Source organism: Neolamprologus multifasciatus, chromosome 3, assembly GCF_963576455.1.
Source record: "Neolamprologus multifasciatus chromosome 3, fNeoMul1.2, whole genome shotgun sequence".
NCBI lineage: Eukaryota > Metazoa > Chordata > Actinopteri > Cichliformes > Cichlidae > Neolamprologus > Neolamprologus multifasciatus.
In genome coordinates, this window is record NC_140441.1 from 4,656,744 (window position 1) to 4,673,465 (window position 16,722).

At 39.7% G+C, this 16,722-nt stretch overlaps 1 protein-coding gene and 1 pseudogene across 2 annotated transcripts in view; one reads left to right on the top strand and one right to left on the bottom strand.

Annotated features, from left to right (window-relative positions):
- LOC146521164 (protein NLRC3-like) overlaps positions 1-16,722 on the bottom strand; it is a 482,659-nt gene that overhangs the window by 193,182 nt on the left and 272,755 nt on the right. The window lies entirely within an intron of this gene.
- On the top strand, positions 5,495-11,984 carry LOC146521175 (uncharacterized; annotated as a pseudogene). The gene is made up of 8 exons (XR_014873196.1): positions 5,495-5,653; positions 7,212-7,565; positions 7,917-8,250; positions 8,335-8,433; positions 8,657-8,986; positions 11,045-11,371; positions 11,482-11,802; positions 11,885-11,984. The product of XR_014873196.1 is annotated as an uncharacterized LOC146521175 (transcript).

Here is a 16,722-nt window from a genome sequence, read left to right on the forward strand (position 1 = left end):
CTTAGTCATGCAGGACTCCTGTTCACTGCTAAACAGTCACAGCTTCACAGAAAGAACCTTGAGAGCAAACTGCTGCTGAAGCTGAACCATCACCTCACTGAGTGAAGAAACGGCACATTTTTGCTAAATATGCAGAAAAAGACGCACACCCATACAACTTATGGTAAACTGAGCTGCCTGTATGAACATATGATGAAGATGCCTCGTTCTGTTTTCTCTGAGGCTGCTGTGCCATTTGGAGCAAAAATGAATATAAAGTTTACAGCATATCTTGTCACTGGAAGTGGTTTGCACTGTTTATATATTTCTATTATTTACTGTAGGTGAAAAAAGCTTTATGTTGTGAAAAACTGAAATCTGGAAATTAGAAATGTGCCTTATTTTGTTGATCTTTTTACATATATTCCTTTTGAAAATACTAAAATTTGTATATTTATTTATTTTTGTTTGATAGCATTTATTTAAAAAATAAATCGGACATTTCAAACAGTTACTCGCTACTTGAGTAGTCTTTTCACCAAGTACTTTTTTACTTTTACTTGAGTAACTTTTTTTGACGACTACTTTTCACTTTTACTTGAGTAATAATATTTTAAAGTAATGCTACTCTTACTTGAGTACAATTTTTGGATACTCGACCCACCTCTGTATCACACTTAAGTTGTGACTTGCCACGAGTTTGTAGATCAATAACTGTCTCTTTTATTTTTTTATTTTCTCTATTTAGCTGGGGAACAGTTTCACTGAGACGTTTCACCGACTCCCTTAGCGTGGCATTTTTAGCAGCGAGCATTTCCACCTGGCTGAACTCCAGGGATTCTCGCAAGGATTTAAATTCCCGGTGAAGAATCTCCACCAAGGACAGCCTTGCATTGAAACTGGACAATCGTTGGTCGATTGACTCAAGGATGTCTGCTATATCTTTGCCGGCTGGCGATGTTGTGCCGGGGGAATCTGCCGGGTGACATCTTTTCGACGACGGCGTCTCAGATTTGGCCGGAGAAGCTGCACTCTGAGCCTTCTTCATTACGAGATCCTGGAAGCACTGATCGATGTAATCTTGGAAAGCCTCTAAACTCTCCCCGTTGTTCTCCAGGGTGTTGGAGATGATTTAGACAAATGTTGTTAGTTATAAGACAATTGATAAGTGTATTTGGTAATACTGAAGCTTAAAGAAATTTGTTCAATTCTAAGCTACCATTCGCTTTAATTTTCTGCCAAAATCTCTGACGTTAGTTACAACATGAGTCGCTTACTTTGTCCATCACTTCCGTCACACACCTATCTTCCCTCTCTTAAACAATCACTCCTGCTGCAGTGGTTCAATCAAATAATAAAACCTTCAATAAAACCTCCCATAAATCACACACCACAATATCAAAAACACTGGTCCACACCGAAGAGGAAATGTCCATGAGTTTTATCTGCGTGTCCATGATGTCCAAGCGCTATTGTCCATAAATGGGGGAAATGATGTATATGGTTTTGGTTGTGAAATTTAATTTTTTGAATTTAACAAGTGCTTTGTAAAGTCTTTATCTGATGAGCTTCAGTAAGAAATACAGTTTGTCTTTTCAAATGAAATGTATTAACCTTATCATAAAACAGGGAATCTGTTTGTACTTACTGACTTCATATAAACTGTAATGTAGTTTTTATATTTTTCTTTACTCTCAGAGTATCAGACACCAGCACAGCTGAAACAATCAGTCACTCATCTAAACAGGATGAGTTTAATTGTTAATTTACTGGATTAGCAATCCACCAGTGAAACATCTTGCAAATATAATGTATAAAGAAATAAATAAAGACAGATTAGTTATTTAATTTGATACATTAATTACAAAGGTATTAAATCACCTCATCAGCAAAGTTGAGGCACATTAAATGCTAAAATAGACATTTCCTGTCTGATTGGTTCAATACAGTATTATACCTTGTTGTAAAATCAGCAGTCTATACATCAAATCTCAGTAGGTGGGGTCATCACCATGGAGACAGGCGGTTCAGACAGGTCAAGTGATATCTGATTTTTATAATGTCACTGTGAGTAGGAGAGCTTAGAGCACAGTATCTTGTATGTTTTCCTGTGACTGACAGTACAGTCATGCAGTATATATACCAGCAGTACCAAGATTAGAAACAATTACCAGATGTCTCCAGCAGGGGGAGCGTGGAGCTGTTAAACTACCACATAGTTTCCTCTCTTCAGTCGTTACATATGAGCTGAGGAACATTTGTGTCTGAGCAGCTTTCATAGCAAACATGCATGTTTATGGTAACAAACATGTATCTGTGCTCACATGTTAGAATGAAGGTAAACACTCCCACAGATTTCTGTACTGTACATGCTGAAGGACATATCCTGGTCAAGAATGAGCCCAAGAATCCTCACAGTGTTACTGGAGCCAGGTTGGATACCACATTTATTATATTTGCAGGGACAAGTACAAGAATTTACTCAATTTATCTGAATTTCGAAGAAAATTAGAGGACTTTCAAGTCTTTAAGTCTCTAATACAGTATTACTGGAGTTTAACCAGTTTGTTTTTATTATCTGACTTCTTTTTTTTTTTTAACAGGGCAAAACCCATACAGGACATGACACACAACAAGGAAAACAAGACAAGTTGAAACAGACAGGACAAAAGAGGGATAGTCAGCGGGGTGCAGGGATGTAACTCAGGTCAAATTAGATGGGATCCTAGATGTATATCATTTATTATTTAAATTAATTTTAAATAAAAGCACATTTTTAAAATCAATATTCATGAGTTTCAGAAAAGAAGAATTAAACTTTCAATAAAACCTCATTTCAAAAACCATTTTTGAATTCTAAATAAAAAAAAATCCTGATTTTCAAAATTGTTTTTAAAACACAATTTAAAAAAGAGAAAGAAATCAATAGATACAAAAATCTAAGATTTTCTGTGTCTCATGTCAGTGTGTCTAGTTTTGCTTCCCCTGTCTTGTTAAGTCTGAATTCTCCCAGCTGTGTCTCCCTGATGACTCTCATTTCCCTCGTTATCCCTCAGTGTATTTAAGCCCTGTGTTTCTTTGTCAGTGTTGTAATCTCTGTTATACATGTCTGTGTGTTCTGCCTGCTTAGTTTATTTTTGCATCCTCAAGTTTAGTTAAGTTCTCCTAGTGTCCAGAAATAAAGCTGCTTTTTTTGCATTTCAGTTTTGCCTCAGTGTTTGAGTCTGCTTTTTTTTTTGGTCCTTTCCTGCCTCCCTGCACACAGACACAAGTCCTTTGTTTTATTTTGCAATATGGTTTTTTGATGCCGCACCTCACAAATGGAGGGCATCCTTACTCTCTGCAAATGGGCATGAGAAAATTTTTTGGTGCCTATACAATCTAGCATGATGTTGGGGCAACACCTTTTTTGCTCATGATACCCCCCCCCACACACACACACACACACACACACACCCTCACACACACACACACACACCAACGCAACGCCGCCCTGGGCAACGGCCCATGTCGCCCCAATCAAAAAAACACCATTGCCTGGGAACAAAACAAGCTATAGCATAGCCCATGTAAATATATTAAAAGCTAGAGATCTAAATCACTTCTTATTGTTATGGTTATTCTTAAAAACATCAGAAAGAATATTCTTCATGTCAGCCTATTTATTTGAGGTAATAGTTGCTGTTGGCATGCATAATAGGCAAATATTCAGTCACTCTTCAGTGTAAATCAAGTTGACAAAATGTACCAAATAAAATTTAGAATTTTGGGGTTCTATCAGGATCCCAGTTGGCTAATACAGAACCTCAGCTCTATATATATATATATATATATACATATATATATATATATATATATATATATATATATGTGTGTGTGTGTGTGTGTGTGTGTGTGTGTATATATATACACACACACACACACACACACACACACACACACACATATATATATATATATATATATATATATATATATATATATACATATATATATTAGGGGTGGAACGATACACAAAAATCACGGTTCGGTTCGGTTCGATACTTTGGTGTCACGGTTCGATATTTTTTCGATAAGAAGTTGCAACACGTGTTTGCATACATAAGATTTTCTGGAGGAGGACAGACATTTGTTTAGAACTCTTAAAGATGTCGAAGAAGCTCCTTTAAGCAATTACTTTGATGTTCCTCCACCTCCAAAGAAATGTCAGAAGGAGTCCAAACCACAAAAGAAGCGCGTATTCTCGGAAAAGTGGTTGCAGGAGGTGAGCTGGCTTCAAACAAATGATGAACGCACAGAGATGTGGTGCAGAATGTGCCGTGAAAATTTAATAAATGACAAATTAAAACTGTGATTTTTGTGTATCGTTGCACCCCTAATATATATATGTATATATGTATATGTGTGTATATATATATATATATATATATATGTGTGTATATATATATATGTGTGTGTATATATATATATGTGTGTATATATATATATATATATATATGTATATATATATATATATATATATATATATATGTATATGTAAATGTATATATATATATATACATATATATATATATGTATGTATGTATGTTGCACCTTGGATGTGTACCTGGGATTTAAAGAATGTTCTGTTAGCATCTTTATTTTAAAACTGTTTGAAAAGCTCAGCTATACAACAAGGAGAGATCGAGAATTTCCTTTTAGTTCTCAGTTTATTTGATATTGACAAAAGTTAGTCAATTTTGTCTGTTCTTCTGTAAAACAAACGAAGATTTATTTTTAGAATTAATGTTTTGTTTCTAAGTGGAATTGACAATTTAGTAGTCTGTTTTGTTTGTTCTATTTTCAAACTTAAACACTTTAGCGGCTGCCTTTTGTGTAGTTTGTAATATTTGCCTTTATTTATCTGAAACTGAAGTCTCATGTTCCTTAAGTACATCTGCCCTGTTTAACTTATTATGGGAAATAAATATTTAAATCAAAACAAGCTGCTGATTATTTCACCTTTTACTTGTGAGCAACGGCACATTTAAATCTTACAAATTTAGTTATTTAGCTTATATCGTGACATATATCGTTATCGCCTGAAATGAAAAAAACATATCGTGATATGAAAAAAAAAGGTAGACTGTTGTGTTTCCTCATAGTTTTACACGAGTTGATCCACTTTCTGTCAGCCACACATAGAACCTTCAAATCCCTGCAGATTTGTCAGCTGATCATGCCCTCTCCTGTGATTGGCTGAGCTTCATGCCTGGAAAAGTTCTTTCACACTGTTCATCCTGGAGCTGCTTTATGTCCATGATCTGAATGGAAACACATCTGCATCATTGTAGCTACAGTCAATGTTTCAGTGTCAGGACTGAAGGTGGAGCTTTGTGCGTGTTGGGCTGAAGCAGTCGCCCCCAACGGGAGCGCTCAGGCGTGAAACTAGGAGGAAGGCCGACGTACTCCTCTTCCCTCAAAAGTGATCTGCGGCCGGTCAGACTTCATTCCACAGATGTGCTTTAACAAAGTGTGAAGTTGAACTTTGAGCTGTGATAGTGTGAGCAGTGTGAGAGTGTCAGTAGATTATCAGCAGATGAAAGTGAAGCTGATGTCCTGAAGGGCTTTTAAAGAGTCTCCGAGTTTGACAGGAACATGAAGACGTTTGTGGTGTTTGTGATCCTCCTGCACGGTAAGTACACCTTCCTCTCTCTGCTCTCATCATCAGCTTTTCTCTTATCTCGCTCTATAATGAATGTGTTGAAGTGCAGCAGGTCTTGAGACATGAGAGCCCAGCGAGTTGCGTCAAAGTTCATGACTTGACTGAATCGGTCTGTCACAACGAACGAGCGGACGCAAGAGCGGGACTGTGCTGACACTGAAAACGAACAATATCACCAGGAGCTATATACAAGGTGAAAAGGAGCTCCAGGTAATTCAGGGACAAGGGAGGGAAAACCACACACGCTTACGATCACACTCCAGGGATGAAAACACGGACAGGTCCAGGAAGATCTATATAAAAGAAAACATGACTACAAGTCAGGAAAAGACTAGAGACGAGAATTTACAGGAAATAGCCGCGGCTACACTGACTAGTGTCGTTCAACGATCCAGCAGTCAGAAACACTGAGCTGTCACCTCGAGCAGTGGCTCGAGTGACAAGATAATGAGCAGCAGGTGAGTATTATTTTCAGGGGCCCAGGCCTGAGGGTGGAACCCACAACAAGTTCAACCCCTGCAGAGAAGAGTGAGGGAGAGAGAAAGAAGAGAGAAACAACAACAACAACAGTGCGATCTCAGAGGTGAACGCCAGGGAGACACGGGAAAGCATGACAGTTTCTGTCAAACACTGGATTAGTTTATCTGGCTGTTTTTCACAGGCAGCTGGAAAACACATGGTCCGATAGTCGTTCCTGTTATACTTCATAATCCATGTCAAGTCCTTTGGTTGCTTGAATGTGCAAAGTTCTCTGGAAAACAGTGAAGCTGCATCACCTCCAAACAGTGAGAGCCTCTATGGTTTTTAGATACGCTCTACACTACAAGATAAAAATATTTCTGTATGGAATATAGATTCCTAATAACAACAAGATTCCTCCTTGTGAATTAATAAGTAAATATGTCATGTTGCCTTTGTAACATGTTTTGGAGCATTTGTGGACTGTTGCAGTGAAAAACAGTGACTGTCCTGAAGGAGTGTGACTGCTCATCTGTCTTGTCACACAAGATGGAAATTATGGCCTGTGAGGTTTGTGATAATTCTCCAGTTTCTGTGTTACTGACATTGTATCAATAGTTTTTTTGAATTGGGAAAAGGATGCTGTGTATAACTGAAGCTGTTATGCGTTCGTGGGCTGTCTGGTGGTTAGCGTGGTTAGCACTGTTGCCTCTGAGCACAAAGGTCCTGAGTCCAACTCCACTGCTTCTCTGGGGTCTTTTTGTGTGGAGTTTGCATGTTCTCCCCATGTTTACGTGGGTTCCCTATAGGTACTCTGGCTTCCTCCAATGTCCAAAGAAATGCAGTTTATGGCATTAGGTTAATTTGTAATTCAAAATTGGTGTGAACATGTGAATGGTTAGACCTGGGACAAGCTGGTGATCTGTCCAGGGTGTATTCCCCCCCGTGACCCTGACTAGGATAAGTGGAATAGGATGGATGAAGATAATGTTGGTTGTATTCCATCTTTTAACTCTGGGTCAAACCCACAACATTCATTTGATTTTTGTTCGTGTCTCTGTCCTTCCAGTTTCCCAGCATGCTCTGGCTGTGGTGGTGGAGGTGAATGAGGGGGAAAGGTCTGTCCTACTATCATGTCTGTACTCAGGTTCTATACCCGAGGACAATCCAACAGTGATGTGGACTCGCAGTGACCTTGATCCCAAATCTGTTCACCTACAAGGAGAAAAAGGAGGAGACAATGTTAGAGGACAAAACCAGCGTTACAGCAGACGCACATCAATGAATCGTTACGCTTTCATCATTAAAGACTTCAGCCTCACTCTGAGGAAACCCACAAAGACTGACAGCGGCAACTACACCTGCTCCATCAGTGCTGGAGGAAAAGAACGGAGACTCAGAGACATCCAGCTGCAGGTCAAAGGTCAGCATCAAATTCTAACACCTGCTGTAATTACATGTCGTATTCGGTACTACAGAGAAAGGTCAGAGGTTAAATGAAAGCAAAGCATTTCTTAAACGGTTCTGAAGGTCTTGATGAACCCAGCAGGAACGTTTGTAGACTTAACCTCAGTGAAAACAGCAAAACAAGAGAAGCAAAGCAGAAGAAATTTGTTCTGTGCAGATGTGTTTATGTTTACCTCTGGAAGGTTCAGCACACACACATCTGTACATACATTAAATACATTAAAATTTTATGCATGGCCCAACACAACTTTTAGAGACCTTTTGCTGCCACTTCTACGGTTGACACTTTGGTTTCTTGTCCTCTCAGACCAGCAGGCGGAGGTGAAGGTGAGGGAAGGAACAGAGTCTGTCATCCTGCCCTGCAACACAACACCTGACCTGCCTGAGGACACCACAGTGGAGTGGACTCGCTCTGACCTCGGACTCATCACAGTCCATGAGTATTCTAACAGAAATGATGACCTTATGACTCAGGATGAAGTTTACAGAGACCGAACGAAGATGAGTGAAGACCTGCTGAGAACTGGAGACCTCAGTCTGACCCTGAAATACCCCACAGAGAGAGACACAGGACGATACATCTGCACCATCTACAGGGCACAAAGACATCCTGAGACAAAAAGTCATGCTGCAGGTCAAAAGTCAGTGCTGGAGATAAAGGTCAAAGGTCAATACTGTAGACACAGCTTAGAGATTAGAAGTCATTTTTTTATGTTTCCCCACAGAACCATTTCCATCCTGGGTCAAAGATCTTCTGGTTCTCCTGTTTATCTTTGTTATTTTTGGAGGTCTTTTATATTATTTACGTCACTATTACATGTCAGGTAAGTGTCTTTCCTACTACACTACCCATAATACCAGTGGTTAACAGGTGGCCTCTTGACTGTGTTCAGACCAGACACATGAGATCTTGAGATCAAAGAACGAGTCAGGAACAAACTGAGACACAATCTGATCGAGACTAGAAGGCAAGGAGGGTGCAGGGATGTCATGTGACCATCACAGCTGCTGCTGATGTCATCGTGTTGTGCTTTGTTGTCCTCTCAGATTACCAAGTGGAGGTGGATTCAGGGGTGGTGTCTGTCAAGCTGCCCTGCAAAACTATATTTAAATTCCTAAAACACACTAAAGTGGAGTGGAGGGACAGAAAGAACAGGAAGGTCCACGTGTATCAGAACAGCTCTGACCAGCCTGAAAAACAGCACCGGTTTTACAGAAACCGAACAGAGATGAAGAGCACATCTCTGCTGAAACCTGGAGACCTCAGTCTCACCCTGACATATCCCACGGATGACGACAACTCCATCTACACCTGTACCATCTACAGCAGGAAAGGAAACATACTGACAAGGAAAAATGTGCAGCTCCATGTCAGAGGTCAGTGCTGCTTATACAGGTAAGAGGTCAGAACATAGTTTTTACCTTGTTTCTCCCCAAATCCCACACAGTGCTCACGTCTTTGGCGTGAATTGTGAGAACCCCAACTCCAAATCTGTACAGAGGCTTCTCTCAGTTCCCAATACCTAGTGAGAAAACACATGAATTAAACTGCCAAGCAACACACACACAAAGTTCTCACTCAGTGTTTACTGACAATTGACAGTGATAGCGGACATCATCATCATCACTATTCCAACAATCCTCTCCACACAGACAAGCATAAACACACTCGACTATCACTAAATCAAATTTAACACACGTATGTAATGACACCAATTCAGTTTACGATAGGGTTCATTCGCTCGGTCAGCAGGTGGCAGTATCCTCTTATACTGGGGAGTAAACTGCCATTAAACAAACAGAAGAAGAAGAAAAACCCTGCACATGCGCGGTACGGATCGGGAGTCCTGATCCGTCACTATCTTTTTATTTTTTTGTTTTTCTCTACATTATATTAAATGTTTCATTATATGAAATATTTTAAGAGATACTTGTTATTCTTAACATCTTAACAGATACTCTGACCTGTAACTATCGTAAAACGCTATGACCGGAAGTAGACACCTTTCGCGCATGCGGGGTACCGATCGGGTTTCCGGTACGGATCGGGTAGTGACAGGAACAATGTTGCTCTTGTGGGGTTTCTGCTGCTCCTGCTGTGATAGTGCTGGAGGGCTGTGCTGATCCGAGACTGTAGACATTAAATGCAAAGATTGGTGAAGGTGCTTAACCATAAGGAAACAACATAAACTCGGCTCTGCCCGTGACTCAGTTTGCCTCTCTTACTCCCTCATCTCCTCATCTCATCTATCACTCTCCACTTGATGTCCATCTGACAACAAGGCACAGTTTGCTATTGCATTAGTCTATTATTTAATTATCCACACTTCACAAATCTTGCACCTAATCCATAAAAAAGTAACGATAGACAATGTTCTAGAACTATTCTTACGAAGCATTTATAGACCGTGTTATATCGTGAATAATAATTTTTTAAAATCTATACACATAAAACAAACACTAATATAATCTGTTTCTCAATGTATTTTCTTTAACATACAGTGTGTCTTTTTTAATATCATAATCATAAGAATCCATAATTATGCTGATATGCAGATCAGCTTATTGCATATGTAAGGCAGGAAAAGCCCTGTAACTTACTTTAAAACTAAATATGTTCCCTAAAACCGTGGACAGAGCTACAGACCCATGACAGGTGTCTTTTTAACATGTTGTAATACTTTGTATCTTGTTCCATTTCATTTGAACGAGCCTCTTAAAAAGTCGGTGATCACAGTCGGCCTCTCTCGGTTTTTATTACCACTGTTCATTTTAAAGCTCAGTTTTTAAAACCTTACGATGTAACTACAGCCGTGCAGCAGTATATGAATGACTGAGATTATATTGCAGTGGGCCTGATACTCATGTCCCATGACAGTGCTGCCATCAAATTGCCTTTCTTTGCTTTGACTCTGTCTCCAACAAGAGGTGAAGCAGATGTTCTTACATTAATGGAATCACTAATACAACAGATCACCTGAAAATGAATAATGAATTTGCTGAAACAGACGTCTTTATTAATGACTTGTACTGATTAGTCTGTATTTCTCTCAGCTGAGCTCTGTTTCTGAAAGAAGAACTCGTCCATGTCACGTCTTTATGACACATCTAGCATGCAGAGAATCATGTTCATTTAGATTTTGCTGACATTTAAAATTCAGTTTTGCTTTTATTTTGAAACATTTTTATTTTATTCCAATATTTTTTTAGTCTGAGTACATCAAACTTGCTGATAGGACAGCGTTCTTTAAGACAGAGCTCTGCTGCTGATTGGACAGAAACCAAATAAGACAGTTTCTGTTCAGTTGGACATGTTTCAGACTGGAACCAGTCAAACTTGATTTCATTGCAAAGATATAATTTTCTCCATTCAGACAAAACATGTTCAGAGCTGCTTTTGCTGCACAGCTCATGTTGTGTTTGTTGTCCTCTCAGTCCCCCAGGTGGAGGTGGATTCAGGGGAGGCATCTGTCCTGCTGCCCTGCAAAACTACCATAAACCTGCCTAAAGATGCTAAAGTGAAGTGGATGACCAGATTCAACAGGAAGGTCCACGTGTATGAGAACGCATCTGACCAGCTTGAAGATCAGGACAACCATTACAGAGACCGAACACAGATGAATAAAGACCTGCTGAAAACTAGAGACCTCAGTCTGGCCCTGAAATACCCCACAGACTGGGACGCAGACATCTACACCTGCACCGTCTGCAACAGGGAGGGGAAAAAAATCCTGATGAAACAAGTGGAGCTGAAAGTCAGAGGTCAGTGCTGCTGGGTGTGAGCTGCAGAAGAAGAAGAGATGATGAGATCTTCATGAACACAAATCTTATTTTGTGCTTTAGACTGTTTATGAAATTTGTTGTCCTCTCAGTCTGTCAGGTGGAGGTGGAGGAAGGGGCGGAGTCTGTAGAGCTACCTTTCAAAACCACAAAAGAGCTGCCTGCAGATGCTAAGGTGGTGTGGTGGAACAATGATGACAGGAAGGTCCACGTGTATAAGAACAGCTCTGATCAGCCTGGAGAGCAGCACCAGATTTACAGAGACCGAACGAAGATGAAGAGAAGATCTCTGCTGAAGCCTGGAGACCTCAGTCTGACCCTGAAACAGCCCACAGAGAGAGACAGTGGGAGGTACAGCTGTAGAGTCTACGGGGAGATCAAGAGATACACAAGAGTGCTGCTCAGAGTCAAAGGTGTGTGTGTGTGTGTGTGTGTGTGTGTGTGTGTGTGTGTGTGTGTGTGTGTGTGTCTGACTGTGTTGTGTCTCCTCTGCAGGGAGAGTTCAGGTCCAGGATCAAACAGGGGACATCAGGAACAGAAGCAGCTCCATTGATCCGACTCCTCTGATGGCTGATCAATCAGTTTGATCTGTGTGTTCTTTGATTATTGATCAGTGATGTCAGAGTGGAGTCAGTGTGATGTTGTTGTTGTGTGTTTGAGACTTTTAGTGTCCATGAAGGTCTCTGCTGCCGTAGATCCTCTGAACTGTGACAGAGGTCTCACTCTGGAGGAAACTCTCAGCACTTTCCAGCAGCTCCTCCATCATGGAGGACGTTCCCTCACTGTAACAGGTGGAGGAGAGAGGAGAGGAAGCACAGGTGGATCCTCTGAGGAAGGAATTATTGTTATTACATGAGCGGGAACACAAACATACCAACATAGTAAAAATAAATCTCCACGTATGCGATCTTTGAGGCTCAAATCAGTCCAGTCAGATCTGTTGTCCCTTCTATGTAGGGTTTCCAACTATCCCGTTTTATCTGGGATGTCCCGTAAAATGAGCAACACAGGTTTCTGCAGTATTCTACCTTAAATGTCCCGTATAATTACCGTTACCTGGAATGTCATTTTCTGACTAACAGCTGGCACTCTAACAAATACCAAAACTGATTTGACTGCAGTTACATCAGAGGAGTACATGTGTAGTCACATCTGTCAGTGCCCGTCGCACACACCAGGTGTGAGGAGTAACACACGATTCTTAAAAATAAGGTGTTGTTTGGTCTGCGTAACATAAGATACTGGGTAACTGAGACCTGTACTTACAATATTTTCTTTGAATATTTTTCTTTTTTGCTTATTTTTCAAGGTAATGCACATGTGATTTCTGTCATCATTTACTGTATTTTCTTTACTGATTTAGATGAGCTATTGATTGAACTGAAAACCAACATTTTACTGCATTTTGACTTTAAGAATATAATCATACAGTTCGTATTTACACTGTGCCCAGCTGGCTGTGCATTGTGCTTGTGCCACACCAGTGTCCCTTATTTGATAGTTACAAAGTTGGTCACCCTACCTCTGCCAGTGTGATTGTTTATATAAGACCTGCCCCAGCACCATAAATCCAAGCAATTTAATTATAATCAGGCAGGTGTGCTTATCTTATTTTTATAATAATGCCCATTGATGTCCCTGTTCAGTCAAGAGAATAAAAACACCCTCTCTGATCCACTGTGGTTTTTCTTCTGTGGTGTTTCTGATGGAGCAGCAGCTCCTGACGTTTGAGGATGAGACCAGAGTTGCTACAGCTTCAGGAAAGTTGGATTTAAAACTTTAACATCAGCTGCGTCCTTGTTAGCAACAAGCTAACATTTGTAGGCTAACATGCTTGAACCTGCATTCTTATGTATGAAGTTTGAAACACTTCCTACACAACCTACAACACACTGAGTCAGGATAAAGAGATATCCAGGTAACCTCTGCGCACCTCACTTCTTCAGAGGGTACATCGCCATGGTTACAGAGTCTGCAGACCTAACTTGCACTGGAGCAGGTTATTTTTGAGAATAGAGTTCAGCGGGAGTATAACTATCACCTGTGGCCAATCAGATCTCTGGAAAACATCATCATCATTTCTGAAAAACCCCTCAGACCTCAGAATGATGATGGTCAGAGAGTCTGAAGCTTTCCAAGTGCTCAGTAAGGTCTTTATCTGATGAGCTTCAGCGACAGATTATTACAAACGTTTTTAACCTGATCAGAAAACAGGGAATCTGTATTTCACTTTACTCTCAGAGTATCAGACACCACCACAGCTGAAACAATCAGTCACGCACATCTCACCATAAATTTACCGGATTAACAATTATAATCATCTAGTAATAATCATCATTATGCAAATGTACTGTTTATAAGGTTGGGGAAACCTGCAGTCAGCTGAGACTGAAGAAGTCACCTGGATGAGTGACGAAATGTTTCTCCCACTGAAAACGCTACATCCAGATGAACAGAATCAGCTTTTGGAGATTCCCGTCTGATCGGTTCAATGCAGATATTGTACTTTGTTGTAACAGCATCAGTCTTTGCATCCAATCTCAGTAGGTGGGGTCATCACCATGGAGACAGACTGGTCATCTTTCTTATGAAGTTTAAAGTGATGTCTGATGTTTATAAGGTCATGTGAAATGAAAGTACAGTCATGCAGTAATATGATAAACAATTACCAGATATCTCCAGCAGGGGGCGTACAGAGCTGATAAACTACCACATAGCTTCCTCTCGTCAGTCGTTACACATGAGCTGAGGAACATTTGTGTCTGAGCAGCTTTCATAGTAATGTAAATATTTTGGCCAGAGTAAAATAATCTGTTTTATCTGAAGTTTTTGTCTTTAAGACATTCCTGCAGTTCAAGTCAACTGGTTGATTTGTGTTTTCTGACATCTATCTTTGTAGACAAACATAACACTTATTCCCACACTCATAGCAGGTGCAATTCTGTCATATGTATGTAGTTTTATGAGCTCATAGAGTTACTTTTATTTACTTAACAGAGAGAAGCTGTGACAGAAATGTCCTGAAACCTGAAAAGATTTGAAATTAAACCTGTTAAACTGCTAAAACTAAACTAAAGAGAAGAAGAAGAAAAACTATCTGGGATCCAATTTAGTTTTTGTTTCATCAACACTGCAGCTTTAACATGATAGCACACTCAGTGGCGGTCCTAGCCTGTTTGGCGCCCCGGGCGAACACTGTTTGTCATGTTGCATTTGTGAGAAGCAAAATACTTAATAAAAAGATGGCCTATCTTTTTTTATATCAGCGCTTGAGAAGCGCCCGAGAAGACATCGTGAACGCTTCCTGGCCATCCAGTGAAACTGCTGGGAAGACAACGTTGGAGAAACGTGAACATTTTATTTGTACTGTATAATCTGCAGATTCTCACAGAAATCTGCAACTATCCTTTGAAGCAGCGCTCCTCTAAAACAGCAATAAGAATAATTATTTGGTTATTTACATTATTATGTAAATAACAAAATAACTTAAAGCAAAAATTGGGAAACGTGAAGTCCGAAGTCTTTACATTAAGGGCCATCAGTCAAACATACTGTTGCTCTGGGTCTAAACAGAGCGCGTTGTGTGTGACATCATCTTTTGTGTGTGCGGGCCACTTTGAGGGTTCGCACTAGAGCGCGTTTGCTGTCACATTTTATTTGTAGTGTGAACGAGCAGACAAAAAAATCAGATTTGATCAAAAAATCGGAATTGAGCATTAAGACCTGCAGAGTGAACGTAGCCTTAGTCTTGGATTTAGGAACTCTCCTAAATCATCTCCTGCTGCTCCTTCTAGTAAACCTCCTTCAGCTGTCCTTAACGATCCACCTGCTGCTTCCTGCTGCTGTGTTTTGGCTTTCTCTCACTTTCCTGATTTCCCCTGACCAATCTGAAAGATCATTATTATTTAATGATCCCTCTGTGTTGGTCTTCATGAGTTACTAGTTTGTACCATATTATTTTCTAATTCTACCAAAGTACACTATTTAGATTCAGAACTATATACCTATATAAACTATATAACTGTACCTATGTAACTATTTAGCCTTGTTGTGCAAACAAGCCTGCATAACTTAATAAATATAGAATTTGAAAGTAAAAAATTGTATCTAAAAAGTTACACAAGGTACTAGACACATGTTCTGATGAGTAAACAACCATTTGACTAACATGTGTGTCTCACCTGCTCTTGTTCTCTCTCTGTTCCTCTCTCTCCCTCTTTGTGCTGACAATCAAGCCAAACACCAACATCATCAAATATACAGTTGAAACCAGATATTTACAAACTCTTACATACTCAAATCAGACTAAATATTGTTTTTATTGATAAATATAAAAACATATTTGTTAACTTTAAGAGTAAAGAGAGAAACTTTCTGTATTTCTTAATTGTAAATGGCACTAAATTGTATTCAAACTTGAGCCACACTTATGGAGCTCCACAATTCTTTTTTGTTTTGATTGATGTCTCTTGATTTTCCCATGTCACAGAAACAGGCTCTGTGTTTTGCCTTATATGCATCCACAGCTGTGCCACCAATTTACTCACATGGACTCTACTAACCAATCAGAAGCTTCTTCAGCTGCAGTTTTCTTATTAATTAACAATAAACTTAGTGTATATGTACTCCTAAATATGATGAAAGTGATAAAAAAATACACAGCTCTGTCTCTCTTTATTCTGACATTTAACTAATTCAAAATATATTTCAATATTTATTTATCCAAAACAAAACAAGTTTACTCCAAACTGATGTTTAACAGTAAAAATAAATGCTCTTGTTTTTCACTAAAGTGTATGAAAATATCTGGTTTCAACTGTGAGTTATTTAGCCGTGGAGGGAAACAACTGAAAATATGAAACACATGTAAGCTAAGACTCTAAAGAAACAGCATTGTTGTTGTTCGGCTTTTATTTTTCGCCATTTGTTGATTCACTCGAAGAGCAAGTAACGTAATATGGGTCAAGTGATCAGTTTGACATCAATCTTTCGTGATGCACCGTCATATTTACATTATTTGTACAGTACGGATGATTTGCTTTGGTACCTGGTCAAACTTAAGCTCTCCTCCGTCTGCCCGGCTGCACTACAGCAAACTCGCAGCAGCTTCTCCCCCCTCGCTCACAGACGTAAGTGCTGTGCTCGGTCGTGCCTGAGCTCGGATCGTACCAAAATTAGGGGGAATTTACGACTGTGAGCAATGTGTTTCAAATATTGTGTGTAGTTTTTGTTTTATACAGTTGTCAGTCAGGCATCTAAATATGAAACAATTACACTGCAAAAGACCCCGGACTTCTGAAAAAATGACACGGACTTGAGACCAATACGCCCGG